Here is a 23,902-nt window from a genome sequence, read left to right as displayed (position 1 = left end):
CATCAATAATGTGTTGATATGCATATGATATAATTCAAGTAATAATGTGATGTAATGTGTAACCATTCAGAAATGGCCTTGGGAAAGAAATCCATGAGGATGGGGCTCCAGGATTAGGTATCTGATCTGGTGGATAAGAAAGTTGTGGAAGATGGAATCCTGATAGTCCATGGCTTGGAGTAACAAGCACATTTTAAAATTATCACCTGGAGTTGTCTGGAGTGAAGAGCATACTGAAAGGGAGGCTTTGTGGGACCAAGCAGTTGCTGTGGAACGATAATGACAGTAGAAGTGAAGACTAAAGGTGCTGAGAGTGGGCTGGTCACTTGGATTGCCCAGCAGAGGAGAAGAAAGGCAAAGACACATTAGGTGCTCCGAACTGTCCACTAACGTCCGGTCAGAGGACCCAAGTGCTTCAGAGACAGGGGTCTCTGGTCTCTCATTGCTGTGGGCAGGTGAAGAGCAGACCCAATGTCTGAGACTAGAGATCCTCAAATTACAATCTCCGCCAAATTCACAGCTTCTCTGGGTCCTCTTTATGCTAATGTCAGGGAACTGGTCCAGAAAGAATGAGTACAGAGAATCTGAACTGGACAACCCTTGACAAGGAAGCAGCCCCTTCCTCTGTCTGAAGAGAAACTTCCTCTTGCTTGAAGACCCTGCAGGGTCCTCATCAGAGAGAGTTTTCTTACAAGGAGATACCACGTTATCCTCAAAGCCCACCCTTTCACCTCTTGCAATATCCAGACCCATAACTGGAAACCTTAGGGGGCAAGTGCAGCCCAGCAGTAAGCATGGAGAAGGAGACGACACTGCGGAGGAAATCAGACTTTGGTAATAAATGTCCACTGACGCTCTCCACCACTCTCCCTGTAGGTCACACGCTCTGTATTTTCTTTGTGGATCTCATCACATTTGATAGTATCAAACTCAAATTTTTGTCTGTCTGATGGAAGAAAAATGGTGTCTCTTTCTGCTTTGTCTGCATGGCCAATTATATTTTCACATGATTATTACCCTCCTGTACTTCCTTTTCTGTGAATTGCATAAACACATCCTTGCCCATTCTCATGTAAGTAATATTCATTTTTATCTAGTAATATTAATGTTAATTATTTAAATAATGGGCTTTCCTGTTGGCTCAGGTGGTAAAGAATCTGCTTGCAATGTGGGAGACCATGGTTCAATCCCTGGGTTGGGAAGATCCTCTGGAGAAGGAAATGGCAACCCACTCCTGTATTCTTGGCTGGAGAATCCCATGGATGGGTTAGCCTAGAGGGCTACAGTCCATGGGGTCTCAAAGTGATCAGCACTTTCACTTTCATTAAAGTAATATAACTAACATATATTAGCTAGTATATTGATTTTTATATATAATATGTTGATATGCATGTGATATTATCCAAGTAATACAATGATACAATGTAGAACTAATGTATATGGTATTAATAACAATGTATGGAATATTTAATGATGATTACATATAATAGTATGATAATATTAACTGTATTAATCTTTACAAAAATATCAGTTGATACTAATACAATTATTTTATTTACTATAATAATATATATTAATGTGTTATTTTAATTAAATTATATTGATACATCATTAATATATTAGTGTCATGAATATTTATGACTTTTTGTTGTATATGTTGCTAAACTTCTTCAATAGAAGTGAATGTTGGATTACAAAGGAAGTCTATGTTCATTGCTTTTATTTACCTAACTTCTCAGTAAACCTCTTATGATTTGACTTCTGACCCTAACATCCTACAGAAATTCCTTTCATTAAAGTCTTCTGTGATCTTCAGAGTCAAATCCAAAGATTTATTTTTAATCTTGATCTGACTTATATGGAGCCTTATATGCATTCTGAAACTGTCTTCTTTCTTTTTTTTAATATAAATTTATTTCTTTTAATTGGAGGCTAATTACTTTACAATATTGTATTGGTTTTGCCATACATCAACATGAATCTACCACGGGTGTACACGTGTTCCCCATCCTGAACCACCCTCCCACCTCCCTCCCTATACCATCCCTCTGGGTCATCCCAGTGCACCAGCCCCAAGCATCCTGTATCATGCATTGAACCTGGACTGGTGATTCATTTCACATATGACATTATACATGTTTCAATGCCATTCTCCCAAATCATCCCACCCTCTCCCTCTCCCACAGAGTCCAAAAGACTGTTCTATACATCTGTGTCTCTTTTGCTGTCTTGCATACAGGGTTATTGTTACCATCCTTCTAAATTCCATATATATGCATTAGTATACTGTATTGGTGTTTTTCTTTCTGGCTTATTTCACTCTGTATAATAGGCTCCAGTTTCATCCACCTCATTAGAACTGATTCAAATGTATTCTTTTTAATGGCTGAGTAATACTCCACTGTGTATATGTACCACAGCTTTCTTATCCATTCATCTGCTGATGGACATCTAAGTTGCTTCCATGTCCTGGCTATTATAAACAGTGCTGTGATGAACATTGGGGTACATGTGTCTCTTTCAATTCTGGTTTCCTTGGTGTGTATGCCCAGCAGTGGGATTGCTGGGTCATAAGGCAGTTCTATTTCCAGTTTTTTAAGGAATCTCCACACTGTTCTCCATAGTGGCTGTACTAGTTTGCAATAGTGTAAGAGGGTTCCCTTTTCTCCACACCTTCTCCAGCATTTATTGCTTGTAGACTTTTGGAAAGCAGCCATTCTGACTGGCGTGAAATGGTACCTCATTGTGGTTTTGATTTGCATTTCTCTGATAATGAGTGATGTTGAGCATCTTTTCATGTGTTTGTTAGCCATCTGTATGTCTTCTTTGGAGAAATATCTGTTTGGTTCTTTGGCCCATTTTTTGATTGGGTTGTTTATTTTTCTGGAATTGAGCTGCAGGAGTTGCTTGTATATTTTTGAGATTAGTTGTTTGTCAGTTGCTTCATTTGCTATTATTTTCTCCCATTCTGAAGGCTGTCTTTTCACCTTGCTTATAGTTTCCTTTGTTGTGCAGAAGCTTTTAATTTTAATTAGGTTTATTTTTGCTTTTATTTCCAATATTCTGGGAGGTGGGTCATAGAGGATCCTGCTGTGATGTATGTCGGAGAGTGTTTTGCCTATATTTTCCTCTAGGAGTTTTATAGTTTCTGGTCTTACGTTTAGATCTTTAATCCATTTTGAGTTTATTTTTGTGTATGGTGTTAGAAAGTGTTCTAGTTGCATTCCTTTACAAGTGGTTGACCAGTTTTCCCAGCACCATTTGTTAAAGAGATCGTCTTTTCTCCATTGTATATTCTTGCCTCCTTTGTCAAAGATAAGGTGTCCATACGTGCATGGATTTATCTCTGGGCTTTTTATTTTGTTCCATTGATCTATATTTCTGTCTTTGTGCCAGTACCATACTGTCTTGATGACTATGGCTTTATAGTAGAGCCTGTGGAAAATTCTGAAAGAGATGGGAATACCAGACCACCTGACCTGCCTCTTGAGAAACCTCTACGTAGGTCAGGAAGCAACAGTTAGAACTGGACATGGAACAACAGACTGGTTCCAAATAGGAAAAGGAGTACGCCAAGGCTGTATATTATCACCCTGCTTATTTAACTTATGTGCAGAGTACATCATGAGACATGCTGGACTGGAAGAAACACAAGCTGGAATCAAGATTGCCGGGAGAAATATCAATAACCTCAGATATGCAGATGACACCACCCTTATGGCAGAAAGTGAAGAGGAACTCAAAAGCCTCTTGATGAAAGTGAAAGTGGAGAGTGAAAAAATTGGCTTAAAGCTCAACATTCAGAAAACAAAGATCATGGCATCCAGTCCCATCACTTCATGGGAAATAGATGGTGAAACAGTGGAAACAGTGTCAGACTTTATTTTGGGGGGCTCCCAAATCACTGCAGATGGTGACTGCAGCCATGAAATTAAAAGACGCTTACTCCTTGGAAGGAAAGTTATGACCAACGTAGATAGCATATTCAAAAGCAGAGACATTACTTTGCCAACAAAGGTCCGTCTAGTCAAGGCTATGGTTTTTCCTGTGGTCATGTATGGATGTGAGAGTTGGACTGTGAAGAAAGCTGAGCACCGAAGAATTGATGCTTTTGAACTGTGGTGTTGGAGAAGACTCTTGAGAGTCCCTTGGACTGCAAAGAGATCCAACAGGTCCATTCTGAAGGAGATCAGCCCTGGGATTTCTTTGGAAGGAATGATGCTGAAGCTGAAACTCCAGTACTTTGGCCACCTCATGCGAAGAGTTGACTCATTGGAAAAGACTCTGATGCTGGGAAGGATTGGGGGCAGGAGGAGAAGGGGACGACAGAGGATGAGATGGCTGGATGGCATCACTGACTCGATGGACGTAGGTCTGGGTGAACTCTGGGAGTTGGTGATGGACAGGGAGGCCTGGCGTGCTGTGATTCATGGGGTCACAAGGAGTCAGACACGACTGAGCGACTGAACTGAACTGAACTGAACTGAACTGAAGTCAGGCAGGTTGATTCCTCCAGTTCCATTCTTCTTTCTCAAGATTGCTTTGGCTATTTGAGGTTTTTTGTATTTCCGTACAAATTGTGAAATTATTTATTCTAGCTCTGTGAAAAATATCATTGGTAGCTTGATAGGGATTGCATTGAATCTCTAGATTGCTTTGGGTAGTATACTCATTTTCACTATGTTGATTCTTCTGATCCATGAACATGGTATATTTCTCCATCTATTAGTGTCCTCTTTGATTTCTTTCACCAGTGTTTTATAGTTTTCTATATATAGGTCTTTAGTTTCTTTAGGTAGATATATTCCTAAGTATTTTATTCTTTTCATTGCAATTGTGAATGGAATTGTTTCCTTAATTTCTCTTTCTATTTTCTCATTATTAGTGTATAGGAATGCAAGGAATTTCTGTGTGTCGATTTTATATTCTGCAACTTTAGTATATTCATTGATTAGGTCTAGTAATTTTCTGGTGGAGTCTTTAGGGTTTTCTATGTAGAGGATCATGTCATCTGCAAACACTGAGAGTTTTACTTCTTCTTTTCCAATATGGATTCCTTTTATTTCTTTTTCTGCTCTGATTGTTGTGGCCAAAACTATGTTGAATAGTAGTGGTGAAAGTGGGCACCCTTGTCTTGTTCCTGACTTTAGGGGAAATACTTTCAATTTTTCACCATTGAGGATAATATTTGCTGTGGATTTGTCATATATAGCTTTTATTATGTTGAGGTATGTTCCTCTAATTTTGCTTTCTGGAGAGTTTTTCTCATAAATGGATGTTGAATTTTGTCAAAGGCTTTCTCTGCATCTATTGAGATAATCATATGGCTTTTATTTTTCAATTTGTTGATGTGGTGTATTACATTGATTGATTTGAGGATATTGAAGAATCCTTGCATCCCTGGGATAAAGCCCACTTGGTCATGGTGTATGATCTTTTTAATGTGTTGTTGGATTCTGATGGCTAGAATTTTGTTAAGGATTTTTGCATCTATGTTCATCAGTGATATTGCCCTGTAGTTTTCTTTTTTTGTGGGATCTTTGTCAGGTTTTGGTATTAGGGTGATGGTGGCCTCATAGAATGAGTTTGGAAGTTTACCTTCCTCTGCAATTTTCTAGAAGAGTTTGAGTAGGATAGGTGTTAGCTCTTCTCTAAATTTTTGGTAGAATTCAGCCGTGAAGCCATCTGGACCTGGGCTTTTGTTTGCTGGAAGATTTCTGATTACAGTTTCAATTTCTGTGCTTGTGATCGGTCTGTTAATATTTTCTATTTATTCCTGGTTCAGTTTTGGAAAGTTGTACTTTTCTAAGAATTTGTCCATGTCTTCCAAGTTGTCCATTTTATTGGCATATAATTCTTGACAGTAGTCTTTTATGATCCTTTGTATTTCTGTGTTGCCTGTTGTGATCTCTCCATTTTCATTTCTAATTTTATTGATTTGATTTTTCTCCCTTTGTTTCTTGATGAGTCTGGCTAATGGTTTGTCAATTTTATTTATCCTCTCAAAGAACCAGCTTTTGGCTCTGTTGATTTTTGCTCTGGTCTCTTTTGTTTCTTTTGCATTTATTTCTGCCCTAATTTTTAAGATTTCTTTCCTTCTACTAACCCTGGGGTTTTTAATTTCTTCCTTTTCTAGTTGCTTTAGGTGTAGAGTTAGGTTATTTATTTGACTTTTTTCTTGCTTCTTGAGGTATACCTGTATTGCTATGAACTTTCCCCTTAGCACTGCTTTTACAGTGCCCCACAGGTTTTGGGTTGTTGTGTTTTCATTTTCATTCGTTTCTGTGCATATTTTGATTTCTTTTTTGATTTCTTCTGTGATTTGTTGGTTATTCAGCAGCGTGTTGTTCAGCCTCTGTATGTTGGAATTTTTAATAGTTTTTCTCCTGTAATTGAGATCTAATCTTACTGCATTGTGGTCAGAAAAGATGCTTGGAATGATTTCAATTTTTTTGAATTTACCAAGGCTAGATTTATGGCCCAGGATGTGATCTATCCTGGAGAAGATTCCGTGTACACTTGAGAAAAAGGTGAAATTCATTGTTTGGGGGTGAAATGTCCTATAGATATCAATTAGGTCTAACTGGCCTATTGTATCATTTAAAGTTTGTGTTTCCTTGTTAATTTTCTGTTTAGTTGATCTATCCATAGGTGTGAGTGGGGTACTAAAGTCTCCCACTATTATTGTGTTATTGTTAATTTTCCCTTTCATACTTGTTAGCATTTGTCTTACGTATTGTGGTGCTCCTATGTTGGGTTGCATATGTATTTATAATTGTTATATCTTCTTCTTGGATTGATCCTTTGCTCATTATGTAGTGTCCTTCTTTGTCTCTTTTCACAGCCTTTGTTTTAAAGTCTATTTTATCTGATATGAGTATTGCTACTTCTGCTTTTTTTTGGTCTCTATTTGCATGGAATATCTTTTTCCAGCCCTTCACTTTCAGTCTGTGTGTGCCCCCTGTTTTGAGGTGGGTCTCTTGTAGATAACATATATATGGGTCTTGTTTTTGTATCCATTCAGCCAGTCTTTGTCTTTTGGTTGGGGCATTCAACCCATTTACATTTAAGGTAATTATCGATAAATATGATCCCATTGCTATTTACTTTATTGTTTTGGGTTCGAGTTTATACACCCTTTCTGTGTTTCCTGTCTAGAGAAGATCCTTTAGCATTTGTTGGACAGCTGGTTTGGTGGTGCTGAATTCTCTCAGCGTTTGCTTGTCTGTAAAGCTTTTGATTTCTCCTTCGTATTTGAAAGAGATCCTTGCTGGGTACAGTAATCTGGGCTGTCGGTTATTTTCTTTCATCACTTTAAGTATGTTTTGCCATTCCCTCCTGGCCTGAAGAGTTTCTATTGAAAGATCAGCTGTTATCCTTATGGGAATCCCCTTGTGTGTTATTTGTTGTTTTCCCTTGCTGCTTTTAATATTTGTTCTTTGTGTTTGATCTTTGTTAATTTGATTAATATGTGTCTTGGGGTGTTTCACCTTGGGTTTATCCTGTTTGGGATTCTCTGGGTTTCTTGGACTTGGGTGATTATTTCCTTCCCCATTTTAGGGAAGTTTTCAACTATTATCTCCTTAAGTATTTTCTCATGGTCTTTCTTTTTGTCTTCTTCTTCTGGGATTCCTATGATTTGAATGTTGGGGCACTTAACGTTGTCCTGGAAGTCTCTGAGATTGTCCTCATTTCTTTTAATTCGTTTTTCTTTTTTCCTCTCTGATTCATTTATTTTACCATTCTATCCTCCATTATTCTACTATTTGTTCCCTCCAGAGTGTTTTTGATCTCATTTATTGCATTATTCATTATATACTGACTCTTTTTTATTTCTTCTAGGCCCTTGTTAAACCTTTCTTGCATCTTCTGAAACCTTGTCTCCAGGCTATTTATCTGTGATTCCATTTTGATTTCAAGATTTTGGATCATTTTCACTATCATTATTCATAATTCTTAATCAGGTAGATTCCCAATCTCTTCCTCTTTTGTTCGGTTTTGTGGGCATTTATCCTGTTCCTTTACCTGCTAGGTATTCCTCTGTCTCTTCATCCTGTTTATATTGCTGTGTTTGGTGTGGCCTTTCTGTATGCTGGCAGTTTGTGGAGTTCTCTTTATTGTGGAGATCCTCACTGTGGGTGGGGTTGTACGGGTGACTTGTCAAGGTTTCTTGGTTAGGGAAGCTTGTGTCGGTGTTCTGGTGGGTGGAGCTGGATTTCTTCTCTCTGGAGTGCAATGAAGTGTCTAGTGATGAGTTATGAGATGTCAGTGGGTTTGGAGTGACTTTGGGCAGCCTGTATATTGAAGCTCAGGGCTGTGTTCCTGTGTTGCTGGAGAATTTGTGTGGTATGTCTTGCTCTGGAACTTGTTGGCCCTTGGGTGGTGCTTAGTTTCAGTGTAGGTATGGAGGCATTTGATGAGCTCCTGTCGATTAATGTTCCCTGGAGTCAGGAGTTCTCTGGTGTTCTCAGGATTTGGACTTAAGCCTCCTACTTCTGGTTTTCAGTTTTATTTTTACAGTAGCCTCAAGATTTCTCCATCTATACAGCACCATTGATAAAACATCTAGGTTAAAGATGGAAAGTTTCTGCACAGTGAGGGACACCCAGAGAGGTTCACAGAGTTACATGGAGAAGAGAAGAGGGAGGAGGGAGTTAGAGGTGACCCGAATGAGATGAGGTGGAATCAAAAGAGGAGAGAGCAAGCCAGCCAGTAATCACTTCCTTATGTGCACTCCACAGTCTGGACCGCTCAGAGATGTTAACGGAGTTATACAGAGAAGAGAAGAGGGAGGAAAGAGACAGAGGTGGCCAGGAGGATAAAGGGGGGAGTCAAAAGGAGAGAAACAGATCCAGCCAGTAATCAGTTCCCTAAGTGTTCTCCATGTTCTCCACCGTCTGGAACACACAAAGAGGTTTACAGAGTTGGGTAGAGAAGAGAAGGGGGAGGGAGGAGATAGAGGCGACCTGGTGGAGAAAAAGGAGGGTCCAAAGGGGGAGAGAGCAGTCAAGCCAGTAATCTCGCTCCCAAGTAAAAATGGGTACTGAAGATTGGGTTCTTAAAGGTACAAAATTGATAACAAATACCAAAAAGCAAAGATTAAAAATCTAGAGTAGAGGTTGGATTTTCAAAAATACAATATTAAAGAAAAGAAAAAAAAAACAAAGTCACAAAAATTATTAAAATATATATATATATGAAGTTTGCTTTAAAAAATAGGGTCTCTTTTTTTTGCAATGCAATAGTAGGTTATAAAATGAAAATTAAAGGAGTAATAGAGGACTTAAAATTAAAAAAAATTGTTTTAATGATAGTAAAAATAGTAAAAATATATCTAGGACTTTCTCTGGTGTTGTTGTGGGCAGTGTGGGGTCAGTTCATTTTCAGATAGTTCCTTGGTCTGGCTTATGTTTCTCAAGATCTATAGGCCCCTTCCTATGTAGTCGGTACTAACTACAGGGTTTTAATCTATTGCACCTGTCCCTTCCAACACGGTTCCCTCTGTTTTAGCTTCTTCTGTTTGCTGGTCTCTTCAGTGTCTAATTTCCACCCTGACACAAGGGGGCGGTGGTGGACACTTTTTTAGGCTCACTTGTTCAGTCGCACTGTGGGGAGGGAGGAACACTGCAAACAAATAACACTGGCGCATGCTCACAGTGTCTCAGCCACACTGGGCTTGCCCCCGCTCACTGAGCGTGTGCCCTCCCTGCCCACACAGCTCAGGCTCTAGGTTCCTCCACTGGGAACCATCCGAGGCTGGCCCTGGGCTGCATGCACCTCCCAGGTCTAAGCCGCTCAGGTTCAGGCACTCAGGTAGTCCTCAGAGGCGTAGACTCGGTTGAACGTGCATTTTGTGCCCTTCCCAGGTCTGAGCAGCTCAGGTGATGAGGTGTTTGGCGAGTGCAGTCGCTGCGACTTATCGTCTCCCCCATCCCTGCTGCTCAGTTTTCTGGGTGTACAACCGGCGCACCTTCTCAGGCAGATGTCGACCTCCCAGAATCCCAAGAAGTCTTAGTTAGCAAAGAAGCCTGCTTGCAGTTTGGTAGATAATGCCTCTCTGGGGCTGCGATTGCCCCTTTCCGGCTCTGGCTGCCTGTCACCGGAGGGGGATGGTCTGCAGCCGGCTAGCTCTGTTCAGTCCTTTATTCTGTAAGCTGGCCTGGCGGTGTCTTAGGTTAGGGCTTTTCGCGTGGTAGCTGTGCCACAGTTTGGTTTGCTAGCCCAAGATAGTTCCCTCAGATTGCCCTCGGGGCATTCAGGCCAGATCCTTACTCTAAGCGATGCAGCCCACGCCTCCAAGCCCAGCCCCCCGCTTGCTAGTGGCGGGTGCAGGCGTCTGCGCTGCTTCTCCACTGGGGGAGTTACCGTTGGGCAAGTAATCTGTGGTTTTAATTATTTATTTATTTTTCCTCCCAGTTATGTTGCCCTCTGTGGTTCCAAGGCTTGCCACAGACTCGGCAGTGAGAGTGTTTCCTGGTGTTTGGAAACTTCTCTCTTTTTAAGACTCCCTTCCTGGGACAGAGCTCTGTCCCTACCTCTTTTGTCTCTCTCTTTGTCTTTTATAGTTTTTCCTACCTCCTTTCAAAGACAATGGGCTGCTTTTCTGGGTGCCTGATGTCCTCTGCCGGCATTCAGAAGTTCTTTTGTGGAATTTACTCAGCGTTTAAATGTTCTTTTGATGAATTTGTGGGGGAGAAAGTGGTCTCCCCGTCCTATTCCTCCCCCATCTTAGGACCGCCTCCCCAACTCTCTTCTTTCTTAAAGTCCAGCACCTGCTCTTCTGGTTCTCTTCACCCCCCATACACAAAAGTGAAGGTATTAGTCACTCAGTTGTGTTTGACTCTTTGCAACCCCATGGACTGTAGCCCATAGCCTGCCAGGCTCCTCTGTCTATGGAATTCTCCAGGAGAGAATACTGCAGTGTGCAGCCAGTCTCTTCCCAAGTCTCCAACAACTGTTCATCAGTCTTTTAGGCTTTACCTCCTTTGACTTCCCTTAAATGTTTGCATTCTTCTAGCTTCTTTTTATGGGGCAGGGAGGTGCTTCACAGCATGTAGGATCTTGGCTCCCCAACCAGGGATTGAACCCACGGCCCCTACATTGGAAGATGAAGTCTTAACCACTGGACCACCAGGGAAGTCCCTGTGTTCTGTCTGTGTTTCTGTCTTTTGTTCTTGTTTCCCACAGTCTTCTTTGGTGATTTCACCTAACCTCAGGTTTCAACAACCACTTAAACATTGTTACAAACCAAACATATTTTTTGCAGTCAAGACATGTCACTCCATTTACAGTTTTTTGTATCTGACTCTTCTGGAAATCTCCACTTCAATACCACACAGGTATACCCAGTGCAATATGTCCAAAATGGCAATCTCACCCCTTCACCACCAATTTTCTCAAATTGCTTACTTTCACAATGAAAGTTGTGATAAATATAACAGTTCATTATAGTTGTGACAAGTGTGATGAAAGAAATGTTCACTGGTGCCAGGAGACCATGTGTTAGTGAGATCTAACCTGGCTGAGAGAGTCGTGATGGGTTTCCCTAAGAAATGGACTTCTAAAGTGAGCTTCCCTGGAGCTCAGTGGTAAAGAATCCCCCTTCCAATGCAGGAGACACAGGTTCAATCCCTGGTCTGGGGACTAAGCCCATGTGCTGCAATTATTGAGCCTGTGCTTTAGAGCCCAGGAGCCAGAAGAAAAGCCACTGCAACGAGAAGCCCACACACCACAACTAGAGAAAAGCCCATACAACAACAGAGACTCAGCACAGCCAAAACTGAATACATAAATAAATAAAGCTCCAAAGGACGAATAGAAATTTTCTACACAACCACAGAGTGGAGAGCTCCTCAGGCACAGGAAACAGCTTGTGTGAAATCTGCAAAGCAGCAGGGGCTTTAGTGGGATCAATGGACTGAAAGGAGCTGAATGAACAAAAGAGAGGATTGAGAAGAGAACGCAGTAGTGGGCAGGTGGCGGGGATCATACAGACCCTGGAAGGACTAAAACACTGGTCTGCCTAAAACCAGAGTCAATCCTTCCAAAAGTTAATCGCCATTTGCAGATCTGTTTTGCAAGGTTGCCTACTTGCTAAAATGTATTTGTAACCACGATATTGATACTGATGGCACTTCAGCCATCATTTAAAGATACATACCGTCTCCTCCTGCACAGGTTTCCAGCTAAGGCTGAACAAGAGGACACCACCTTCTTGTTTCAGCTCCCCCTGAACAGGGACCTTTCTGCAGTCTGTTCAGTGCCACATCTTCCACATTTCCGTGCTTTTTCTTGGTGATTGTTCTGTTTGAAATAGCCCCCAAGCAAAGTGCAGTCTGATGTTCCTGAGCACAAGAAGGTTGTGGTGTGCCTCTGGAAGAAAATATGTGTGTTTAATAAACTCTGTTCAGGCATGAGTGACAGTGCTATGTCTATAGGTTTAATGTTAAGGAATCAATCAAACGCAAGCAAGCAAGCAATCGCTCAGTCATGTCGACTCTTTGTGATCCCGTGGACTGTAGTCTACCAGGCTTCTCTGTCCATGGGATTTTCCAGGCAAGAGTACTGGAGTGGGTTGCCATTTCCTTCTCCAGGGGATCTTCCTGACCCAGGGATTGAACCCAAGTCTCCTGCATTGCAGGCAGACGCTTTACCCTCTGAGCCACCAGGGAAGCCCATCATATGGGGCACCCAGAAAAAGGAAGAAGAAATTCACTGGCCTGTGCATCAGGCCACTCCAGAAAGTACTAAGTATCTGTTGTGTGTGACAAACCTACAGGAGAGATGGAAAAGAGTTTAACCTTGCAGATTTGAAAGAGAGAAGAGCAGAATTAACACCATGTCGGAACTGCCTGCATCATTCTTCACCCTACATATCCCATCACTTTAGCTCTGCACATAAAGAGTTAAATATTAGAGAAATGTTGCTTGGGCATAACTAGCTGTTTAAGGTACCTGAAGAAAGTTCCTATAACACTGGCCAGGGTTAGTTATGGCTGCTACTTGTAGATAAGCTTGCTTTCAGCCTAGAAGCCTTGCTGAGATAAGAGATAAGAATGCTAAAGTAAAAATAACTGCTAACAACTTGAAATTTTTGCAGGAGATTTGTGACACAGCCTATATGAGCAAATAGAAGAACAGAGACACGTTATGCTTCCTTGAAGGCTAGGTGTCCCCAAGAAGTCTTTGCTCCATGTTTACCCTTTCAATCTTGACTCCTCTGACTTCCCCTTTTCCCCTAGCATAAAAGAAGCCTGGATGCTCTTCCAAGCTAAGATAATTCTTTAGAACATTAGCCCACCATCTTCTTGGTTTGCTGGCCAAAGTCACTATTTCTTGCCCCAACATTTTGTCCCTTGACTTACTAGCCTGTTTTGTGGAAAGTAGTACAAGTAAAACAGATTCAAAAAAGAAATACACAGTGGACATCATTGCTGTGAGGCCATGAGAGCCAAGGAAATTTACTATCACATTCCCCAGCATCAGGAAAACATTAGACTCTTGTGGGCCAGTGGTGGCTCACACATTTCAAAAGCCAGTATAGCATGAAAAACGTGAAACTTTCAGATATGGCAGGCTCTTCAGGGCAGGAGGCTGGGGAAGAATTTTTTTAAATGTCTGCTAAGTGTTATGTGTAGGTCTTTAGGACTGATGAGACGGGCTTGTTTCACAAGGATGCTGGCAAAACAGAACACGAGTGGTGTTTTGGTCGATGATAACATAGGCCAGGAAGCCTGCGGGAACGTCATCCTCTGTTTCCCCTTGGAGCCGTAGCTCAGTATTACCAGATTCAACATTCGTGGTGACCCTGTAGCACATTCAGTTCAGTCACTCAGCCGTGTCCAGCTCTTTGCGATCCCCATGGACTGCAGCACGCCAGGCCTCCCTGTCCATCACCAACTCCCGGAGTTTATCCAAACTCATGTCCATTGAGTCGGTGATGCCATCCAACCATCTCATCCTCTGTTGTCCCCTTCTCCTCCTACCTTCAATCTTTCCCAGCATCAGGGTCTTTTCCAATGAGTCAGTTCTTCGCATCAGGTGGCCAAAGTATAGTTACCATGAATAATGGAGCCTGTATGGATGGGAGAAGGGAGAGTAGCACCTCCTCTTGAGGTTTTTTCCAAAAATAATTTTTTTTAATTTATTTATTTTGGCTGTCCTGGTCTTCATTGCTCTGAGGGCTGCTAGTGGCGGCATGTGGGAGCTACTCTGTTGCCATGTGTGGGCTTCTCATTGCACTGGCTTCTCTTGGGGAGCACAGACTTGGAAGGAAGCAGGCTTCAGTAGTCATGGTTCCTGGGCTCTAGAGCACAGACCCAGTATTTGTGGCGTGTGGGCCTACTTGCTCCTCTGCCTGTGGGATCTTCTTGGTCCAGGGATCAAACCTGTGTCTCCTTCACTGGCAGGCGGATTCTTTATCCCTGAGCCACCAGGGAAATCCAGCGCCTTCGCTTTATACCTAAGAATCCCCTCAATACTTTTGCTACAGTCTTCATGGTTCTAGGTTCTGATGGTTTTGCAGTCAAATACCCAAGGAATGAATTTTTGTGCCAGGGGATACACTGAGAGTCTTTCAAATATTTTTAAAAGCTTTAGCAGTCACTGCTATGTGTCTGTACTGTGGTGAGTGTATATGTGTGTGTGTGTGTGTGTGTGTGTGTGTGTGTATGGCGGTCAGGGTAAGGAGTCTCCCATAAACTCCCAATGTCATCTGTACTGCTGGTCACTGTAGTTAGGTGGTTTCCCTCCTAACCTCCTCTGAACTAGTTTTCATGCCTGTTACTCCACTGAAAATGCTTGTCAACTTCACCAGTGACCTCCTTATTGCCAAACACAATGAGTCTCTGACTTCAAAGTTCCCTAATTCTCAGTAACTTTTGACTTAGTTGACCACTATCCTATCCTTCTCTTAGTTCTATGATATCTTTGTCTCACTCTGCCTTTTTTTTTTTTTCTTTTAGGTCTCATTTGTTAAGTTCTTCTCTGTGTGTGTGTGTCAGTCAATAAGTCCTTTCTGATTTTTTGCAACCCCATGGACTATAGCCCTCCAGGCTCCTCTGTCCATGGAATTCTCCAGGAAAGACTACTGGAGTGGGTTGCCATTTCCTTCTCCAGGGGATCTTCCTGACCCTGGGATGGAACCCAGGTCTCCTGCATTGCAGGCAGGTTCTTTACCATCTGCACTATAGGGAAGTCCCTAAGTTCTTCTCGACTCAATCATTAAAATTTGATCCTCCTCAAAACTTGGTTCTGGGTCTTCTTCTCTTCAATACCTAAATATTTTTATCCACTGCAATATCTTCACTTACATTATACACGTCACAATTTCTAAATTCGTATCTTCAGTTACATCTCTCTCCCCAGCCTCAAAGTCACATATCCAACCACACACGTGGCACCTGCCACCTGGTGTCTTCACAGATACCTCCAGGTCCATGCATTCAAAACAGGACTCCTAGTTGTCACCTCACAGCTCCAGGGTTCTTCTCCAATCCCACTCTTGGCTCTCCCCCGTAACAACAAATGGTAATACATTCGTCCAGGAACCAGAGTTAGAAATCTAGAAGTCATCCTTGACTCTCCTCTTGCTCATCTCTTGCCTCCAGATCAACCCTTCAGAAATTCTACCTCCAGATATACTTCAGCTCTGGATCTCCTTCCTCCGTATCTGCTATCCTGGGTGTCCACCGTGATGCAGGTGAGAGAGAAGAACCGTGGACAGGATCAGGTTTCTTAATCTCAGATTTGTGACCCTAGAAGAGAGAGAAAGCTTCTCTCTCCCAGCATTAACGTATGAAACCCCAGAGAAAGGGCCAGGTTTGGGTCATTTGCCAGTCATTTTGACCAGAGAGGTGTGATGTTGTGGTTTTTCAGGCCTTGCTTCTGTGTCTAACCCTGTGGCCAGGGATCCAAGGAATGTGATTAGAATCCCTGGAGAGACGTGGAGGAAAAACAGCCATTTGCCAAAGGGATGGTGGTGCTGTTATCAGAAGAAGACGAAGATGACACTGTGAAGAGTTGGGGCGAGTAGTCTAGACCTCCACCTGCCTTGTTAGTGCTTTGCTGTCCTGTGTACGTGTCCCCGGAGAAGGCAATGGCACCCCACTCCAGTACTCTTGCCTGGAGAATCCCATGGACAGAGGAGCCTGGTAGGCTGCAGTCCATGGGGTCGCAAAGAGTCAGATACGACTGAGCGACTTCTTTCACTTTTCACTTTCATGCATTGGAGAAGGAAATGGCAACCCACTCCAGTGTTCTTGCCTGGAGAATCTGAGGGACGGGGGAGCCTGGTGGGCTGCTGTCCATTGGGTCGTACAGAGTCGGACACGACTGAAGCGACTTAGCAGCAGTAGCAGCAGCAGTACGTGTCCCAGAGGGATCAGAACACTGGGTGTACTTGACTCCTAAATGGGTTGGCGTCATCGTAATGCCGATAAGCTTTGAGGATTTCCTGGAATGGTGTTGTGTACTGCTTACAAGTCAGATGGAGCCTTTAGGACTTTGAAAACACTCTATGAGGTTCTGTTGAGTGAATGGGTCAGGTAATAAGTGGAAGCTGTCTACTTCTGAGTTCTTTTTCAGTATCTTAGGATACTTTCAGCTGAGTTCCCCAGATTGGCAGAATATATTAGTGTCCATTCTACTCTCTGAACTGTGATGTACAATTATACACATGAGAAAATTATACACATGAGAAAATCTACACTTGAAGAGCTAAACAGTAAGACCTATATAAAAAGAGGTCAAACTAGTTTTCTTCCACCTCAAGCCCACATCCAAACACCCTCAGTACTTCAGATTAATCTAATCCACTAAAATGCATGAGTTGAACATTTTTAGAATTAGGAAGTGCAACTGGAATTTTGATCTCCCAAAACAGAAACCAGTTAGGAGAAGCCTCCCAGGGTCAGAGAACAATTCTAATCATTCATGTTCTTCTACTGAATGACCAGCAGAGGGCGAACAAGATGACAAAATCAGAGGCTTGGCGAAGGCTGAGGAGTGGCTTTTCTTCATGATCCCTAACTTAGGGAGTGAGAAAAGAGCGAATACTGTGTCGACTTAACCTTGGCATTTTCAAGTTGTTTCCAGAAAATCTTAATCTGTGATAAAGACGAAATCCTTGCAGCCAGGACCCACTCAAATCACAGTCTCCTAGAGACAACTTGGGGGAAGATGTGCCAATGGAGAAAACCAACATATTTTTATTTTAATGATAGGACTTGGCAGGCTTGTAGCAACTAGAACCTAACCTCCCCTGAATACTTAAGTAATCACAAGGTCCTTAGGTTTGAAGGGGAAAGAACTGGTTTTCATATACCCTAAGTTTCCAACTGAAGTCATACAGAAGCATTATGGGAAGAAAAGACAAGATTTCATAAATCTTGATGCTAGATAAAGGTGAGAACGTTCTATTAAAAATTTAAATATATAATGTATGGTCTCTGCTCTGTTTGGTTGCCTTATAGGTCTTTTGGGTAAAGTGTTTGTTATACTGTAATTCAATGTGTCAAAGATCAGCTATAGTCACCCACTAGATGAGAAATTTTATTATAAAATCCAGTCTGGGGACTTCCCTCGTGGTCCAGTGGTTAAGAATCCACTTGCCAATGCAGAGATCACAGGTTTGATCCCCAGTCCAGGAAGACCCCACATGCTGTGGAGGAACCAAGCCCAAGCACCACAGCTACTGAAGTTCTTGCTCTTAGAGCCCATTCTCCACAACAAAAGAATCCACCGCAGTGAGAAGGCTGAGCAAAGCAACAGAGAGTAACCTCCACTTGCCCCCACTAGAGAAAGCCCGCTCAGCAACGACAACCCAGTGCAGCCAAAACTAAGTCAATAGATGAGAGTGTGTGTAAGTCCAGCCAGTCTCACTAGACTCTTTGTGACCCCATGGATTGTAGCCCACCAGGCTTTTCTGTCCATGGGATTTCCCAGGCAAGATTACTGGAGTGGGTTGCCATTTCCTTCTCCAGGGAATCTTCCTGACCCAGGGATCAAACACATGTCTAAGAATTGCTAAATGCTAAAAATATAGTTTTTAAAATATATAGATAAATAAATAAAATCCAGTTTGGGCAAAAGCGTGGGGGAAATAGATCACCATGTATACATTGTTGGCTGGAGTATAAATTGGTACAACTTTTGGAAAGCAGTTAGGCAAACCTCCCTCTGTGTGAACAGCCTACATAACCCTTCATTCTCACTTCTGTAAAAACACTAGTAAGTGTTCAAAAATATACGTACAAGAACGTTGATTGTAGCACTCCTTGTACCAGCTACACTTTAGAAAGAGCTTACGGCTCCGTTAATGAATGGAAGAGGTGACGGATATGGGACAGTGCTGTGCGGTTCTTCATGTTTCCTTTAATCCTCACTAAAACATTTTGTTACAACACAGTTTGCATTAGTTCCCGTTCTTATTCCCTGCAGTCTAACTGCTCTTCTTGCTCTGCTGTTGGAAAAATAATAAGGAAAGTGTGTATTTACTGATATGAAAAAATATCTGTAACACACTGTTAAGATTTTTAAAAGTCAGCTGTTGAATATGTATGAATAGTATAATCACATAAAAACGACGTGACAATCTACTGATAGAACGTGTTACGTTGTTAGACATGGTTTCCTCTGGGGAGGGGACTGAAGGATGAAAGTGAAAGGTAAGCACGTTCGCCTTTTCTGCATGCAGGTGTGTGCTTTTTATGTACACAAACACAAATTTCTGCTATAGAGATTTTTAAATACCGAAGCAAAAGCTTACGTATCTAGCTCTTCCACCTGGGATATCTAAGCCAGCTCTGTCGTGAGGGAGCCATAAAGAAGTCGCATAGAAGGTTAGGTCTGAAAGATCAAAGAGAGCAAAGCCATGGAACTGCAGTGGATCAACTGACATTTTTTAGTGATTCTTTAGACCCGGATTTGAACCAGCAATATAGATTAACTGATTGATCTGACAATCCTTGGACTCAACTAATTTTATATCAGATGCTGATTCTAAACCAGATAGCTGAGAAGGGTGGATCCACACGTAATTGCTGAAAAATGCAAGCATTATAATCTCAACCTAATTGACTAAACCATGCAACCCATAAAGTTTGATTTCTAAGTAGCATTGGGAATTCTTAATTAATATAAAAGTGAAAGAAATATTATACATTCATAATTAATGTAGCCATTGTGATGATGACAATTGCCATTTGAAAAATTCTCTTTGAAAGACAAATACCATATGATATCACTTATATGTGTCATCTGAATATGATGCAAATAAGCCTATCTACAAAACAAAAACAGACTCACAGACATAGAGAGTGGGTAAACAACAAGGTCCCACTGTATGACACAGGAACTATATTCAATATCCTATGATAAACCATAATGGAAAAGAATATTTTAAAAAAGAAAAATGTATACATGTGTATAACTGGGTCACTTTGGTGTACAGCAGTAACTAACACAGCATTGTAAATCAACTATATTTCAACTTTTAAAAATTGGTGGGAAAAGATTATTTAAAATGGAAAAAAAGAAGAAAGATTCTCTTTCCTAAGCATGAAAGATGGTGGCTTTTGTAAGATGACCAGTTGTGATCCATACTTTGCCCATGAAAGGGATCATTCTCAGGGGAAGGTCTGGTTGGCTCTCCTGATAGGCAGCCCTCAAGATGGCTCTTATTTCTGCTTACATGGGGCCCGTAAAAGTGTTTCTTTTTCTACATACTCACCTTCTGCCTTGCATACTCATCCTGGCTTTCAATTGACATGTTCCTCCAATCTGGCTTTATTTTGCCTCAGCCTCTCCCCAAATCAAAGCTCATAAGAAGCCATAGAGGTGTGGCAAAGAAACCAACATTGCTGGGCCTGTGCTGTGTGCCAAGTACTAGACGAGGTGCTTGTCATAAGTTTGTCACTTAGTTCTAACGACACTGGAAGGCAGGCCCTAGGGACTTCCCTGGTGGTCCAGTGGCTAAGACTCCATGATCTCAATACAGGGGGCCTGGGTTTGATTCCTGGTTAAGGAACTAGACCTCACATGCTGCCACTATGACCCAGCATAGCCAAATAAATAAATATATTAATAATAATAAAAAGATAAGTTGTAGGACAACCCCTCTCCCAGTGAAAGAATAGATTCAGAGAAGCTGAAAGCTAGCCTTGGGTCATGCAACTTGTTAGTGACCCAGCTGGGGTTTGCCCTGGGTCTGCTGACCTCCAAAGTTGACACCCTTACAATAATCCATACTTCACTCAAATATGTATTTATATTTCTTGTGTTTATATCACTGGCTGTCAGATCTTTCCGGAGCAAATGCTTAGCATTTACAGAGTCATGAAATCCTGTGAACGTTAATCCAAACCCACTGCCTTTTCCCCAGCTTCCATCCAAACAGAAAGCTGAAAACTTTTCTGAACTGGAGGACTTTCCAATACAAAGAACACAGGTCTGTTCTGTCCAGTAAATGAGCATTTGTGCCATAGGATGCATTCTAACACAAGGATGTTAGAGGAAGAGTGGAGGTGCTGGGGTGGCTGAAGAGGAGGGGGCAGGTCACTGACATCTCAGCCTTCCTCCACCCTTCTGGAAACTCCCGCTTTGGTCAATCTTCCACTTCCTTGGAATGTGAAAGATTTTCAACCTGCTGGTGGAACTCTTTCTCAGAAAAGGAAGACCCACCAACACATTCTCAACCAAGGGGTGATCATGTAAGCAGGAGGCAAGCAGTGTTTTGAGGCTGATGACATTGTGACACTCACATGGCTAGATTTGCTGGAGATCAGCCATGAAGTCCAAGAAAAGACTAAGTGTATCAGGAGTGTACAGACATGCTTAGTGGCAAGAAGTAGAGCTCTTTAAAATATCAACTCACGGTAAAATCGCCTTGCTTTTCAAGATCTGGATTTAACACTTCATTCAACCACCCATACCAGACTGTTGTTTGCAGCTTTGGTTTTATGGATGAGTTCAAGGATCCCCAGTTTTCTGCTGGGAGGTAACCTTGACCAAGAACTCACAGTAATAAGGAGTGAAGAGACTACATTTTTCTTTATTGCAAGACAACATTTTTTCTTTTCCTTAAAAATGACTTCTATTGTCTGCATTGTTGTTCTTAATCTGGGGATGATGCATGTCCGTTGAGAAGAATTTGAAAACTATCAAAGAGAATGAAGGCAAATAAAAAAAATTACAGCACCACTACTCACAAGTGACCAGTCAGCATTTTGGTGTCATCTTCCAAGGTCAATGTCTATATAAATATACTCATAGACTTGAGGCTTGCTTTTTAAAATCTGGGTTATGCTGAGCCTACTGTTTTATTAGTAGCCTTTTCCACCTAATTTGTTTAGAAAGGTTTCTTATTTTATTAAGTACTCTCTTCAAATATTAAAATAATTGATCAATAAAAATGGAGAAATAACACAAAATGTTTCATCTCCAGACCCAACCATCCTGAGCACCGTGATCTTACCCGCAAGTTTGAACCTAACTGAGCTGTGTCCTATGTCAGCAGCCTCAGGTCCAAGAGTAGGGCGAATCTCTCTCAATGGTCTAATCATATTTCTCTGAAAGCACATCTCCCCAGGTGAAATTTTTTTCTCCTCTTCAGGGGTCTTCTCTCCCATGATAATGCAAAGAACACCAAGAATAGCTTCAGGCAGGTGATCTTAACTACCACGGCCTCAGGTAATGATAAGTGGAAAGCTGTGCATTGGACAAGGATTGGCACCTGTGGTAATAAACCCAAATTTCAGCTGCTGAACCTAACACAAGCTTATTTCTTATTCACTTGGGGGTTCAAAGGTGTCTTCCTTATTGGGGGTCAGCTGATGGGGAGCAGCTGTCTTCAGTCACCTCTCAAGATGACCTTGACATCCAGCCATCAGAAGGGGAAACACTCTCCAGGGGGACCCTCATGGGTCCTCCCCAGCATCCCACTGGTCAGAAGTCATGACATGCTCCCCCTTGCTGCCGAGGAGGCTGGAAGCTGCAGGTGGACTGTCCTCTAGAGGGAGGAGAACAGGATTTGGTGAGCACTATTGGTCTTTGCCACCTGCTCCTCTTGGCACCAAATGCTCATTGGCAGCCTCCTTCCTGCACCATAGAACACACCCTCCCGTCCCCCTCCATGGAAAGTGCCGTCTGGCTCCTGCATAAGCCCACACTCCAGAGCCTTCTTTGATGCATGGTTTTCTCCCTCAGATTTGGGTGGGGCTCCTTATGGTCTGGGGCAGCGAGGAGGCATGAGCTAAAATCAAATAATCCCACTTCCATCCCTCCAAATACACACTCAGCACACGGTGATAGAGCAGGGTCATGTCAGCCACCATAAAAGCTCCCCTTTGGAAATGGGCAGGATGACAGACTCCTACCAGTGACAGATTTGCAGCCACGATGACCTGCAGGGGACAAGACACCTGCCATGGTGGAGTAGGAAGCTCCCGGGGGAGACCCGGGCCTGCCAGCTGGGAGGAGCTGCCTTGCTCCTTGTTCCGCACCTGGAGTGGGCACAGGGGTGTGCGCCTCCTTCAGAGCTTGCAGCAGTGACTGCTTTTTCACTCCTGGCCAGCCAAGGGTTGTTTTGAAAGAACAAGGCTCTTTTCAGGTGAGGGTCTTAGTGTCTTCAAATACATAATTTCCTCAGAAAACAGAGCACACCTCTGGTCTAGTTCTTGCTCAAGACTCAATTCTCAAGATTATTCATGCTTCCTGTGTCCATGTCATCTCCAACCCTGCCCCCCTGCCTAAAAAGGGTTACCCTGATACTATGAAATAGCAGCTGCATCTTCAGAGCAGGGTCGAGTCCCTCTGTTCAGTTATGGAAACTTTGTCTTTCCAAATCCTTTCCCATCTTATTTTCCGCTGTTGGGGTCCAGAGGCAGCTGGCTTTTCAATTGATATCTTCCTTTTGTTGTCATCAAAGCTTTATTGACCTTCACCCTCAATGTTCAAATTCCTTTGACTATAGTGTCTTCTTCATTCTTGTGTAGTGTAGACCAGTGCTCTTGGATGGGATGTCTTTCTACAATTTTCATTTATTTGGCCAAAATACTTGGAGCAACCACCCTGTGCCAAGTACTGGACACAAAGATACTGATTCTGGGAGGCTTAAGAACACACGGTTATCCAAAAAGGACTGAGAGAGAGCCCAGGCAAGGGAACACAGGGAAGGTCAGGGAAGGCTTCCTGGAGGATACAATGTTGAAGTTAATTTGAAGACTGAGTCAAGGTTTTCCAGAGGTTCACAGAGGCAAAGGATTTGTCATACTAAATGAACAGTGAGTACAAAGAGCATGCGTGCATGCTCAGTCGCTTCAGTCATGTCCAATTCTTTGCAACCCCATGGACTGTAATTCTCCAGGCTCCTCTGTCCATGGGATTTTTCCAGGCAAGAATACTGGAGTGGGTTGCCATGCCCTCCTCCAGGGCATCTTCCTGACCCAGGGATCAAATCCGCATCTCCTGTGTCTCCAGGACTGCAGATTCTTTACCGTTGAGCCATCTGGGAAGCCCCATGTACAAGGTAGCTTCAGCTTATTCCAGACAGCTTTTCTCTCTCTAGGCAATTGCTTAAAGCTCAGATTTTAAGTACTGAGTGTCTATACATTATCCTTTGACAGGCAGGCTACTGAAATTCAGATTGCACACATGCTCAGTCGCATCTGACTCTTTCCAACCTCGTGGACTGTAGCTCGCCAGGCTCCTCTGTCCATGGGATTCTCCAGGCAAGAATACTGGAGTAGGTTGTCATTCCCTTCTCTGGGACATATTACTGACCCAGGGATCATGCCTGTGTCTCCAGCATTGGTAGGTGCATTCTTTACCACTGAGCCACCAGGGAAGATTGGTCATGTCTAAAACCTTTCTTCACCCATGCTCTTTCGGGCAGGCATCATCAGTT

This window comes from Bos taurus, chromosome 13 (genome assembly GCF_002263795.3).
Source record: "Bos taurus isolate L1 Dominette 01449 registration number 42190680 breed Hereford chromosome 13, ARS-UCD2.0, whole genome shotgun sequence".
Taxonomy (NCBI): Eukaryota; Metazoa; Chordata; class Mammalia; order Artiodactyla; family Bovidae; genus Bos; species Bos taurus.
This window is presented reverse-complemented; position numbering follows the sequence as displayed.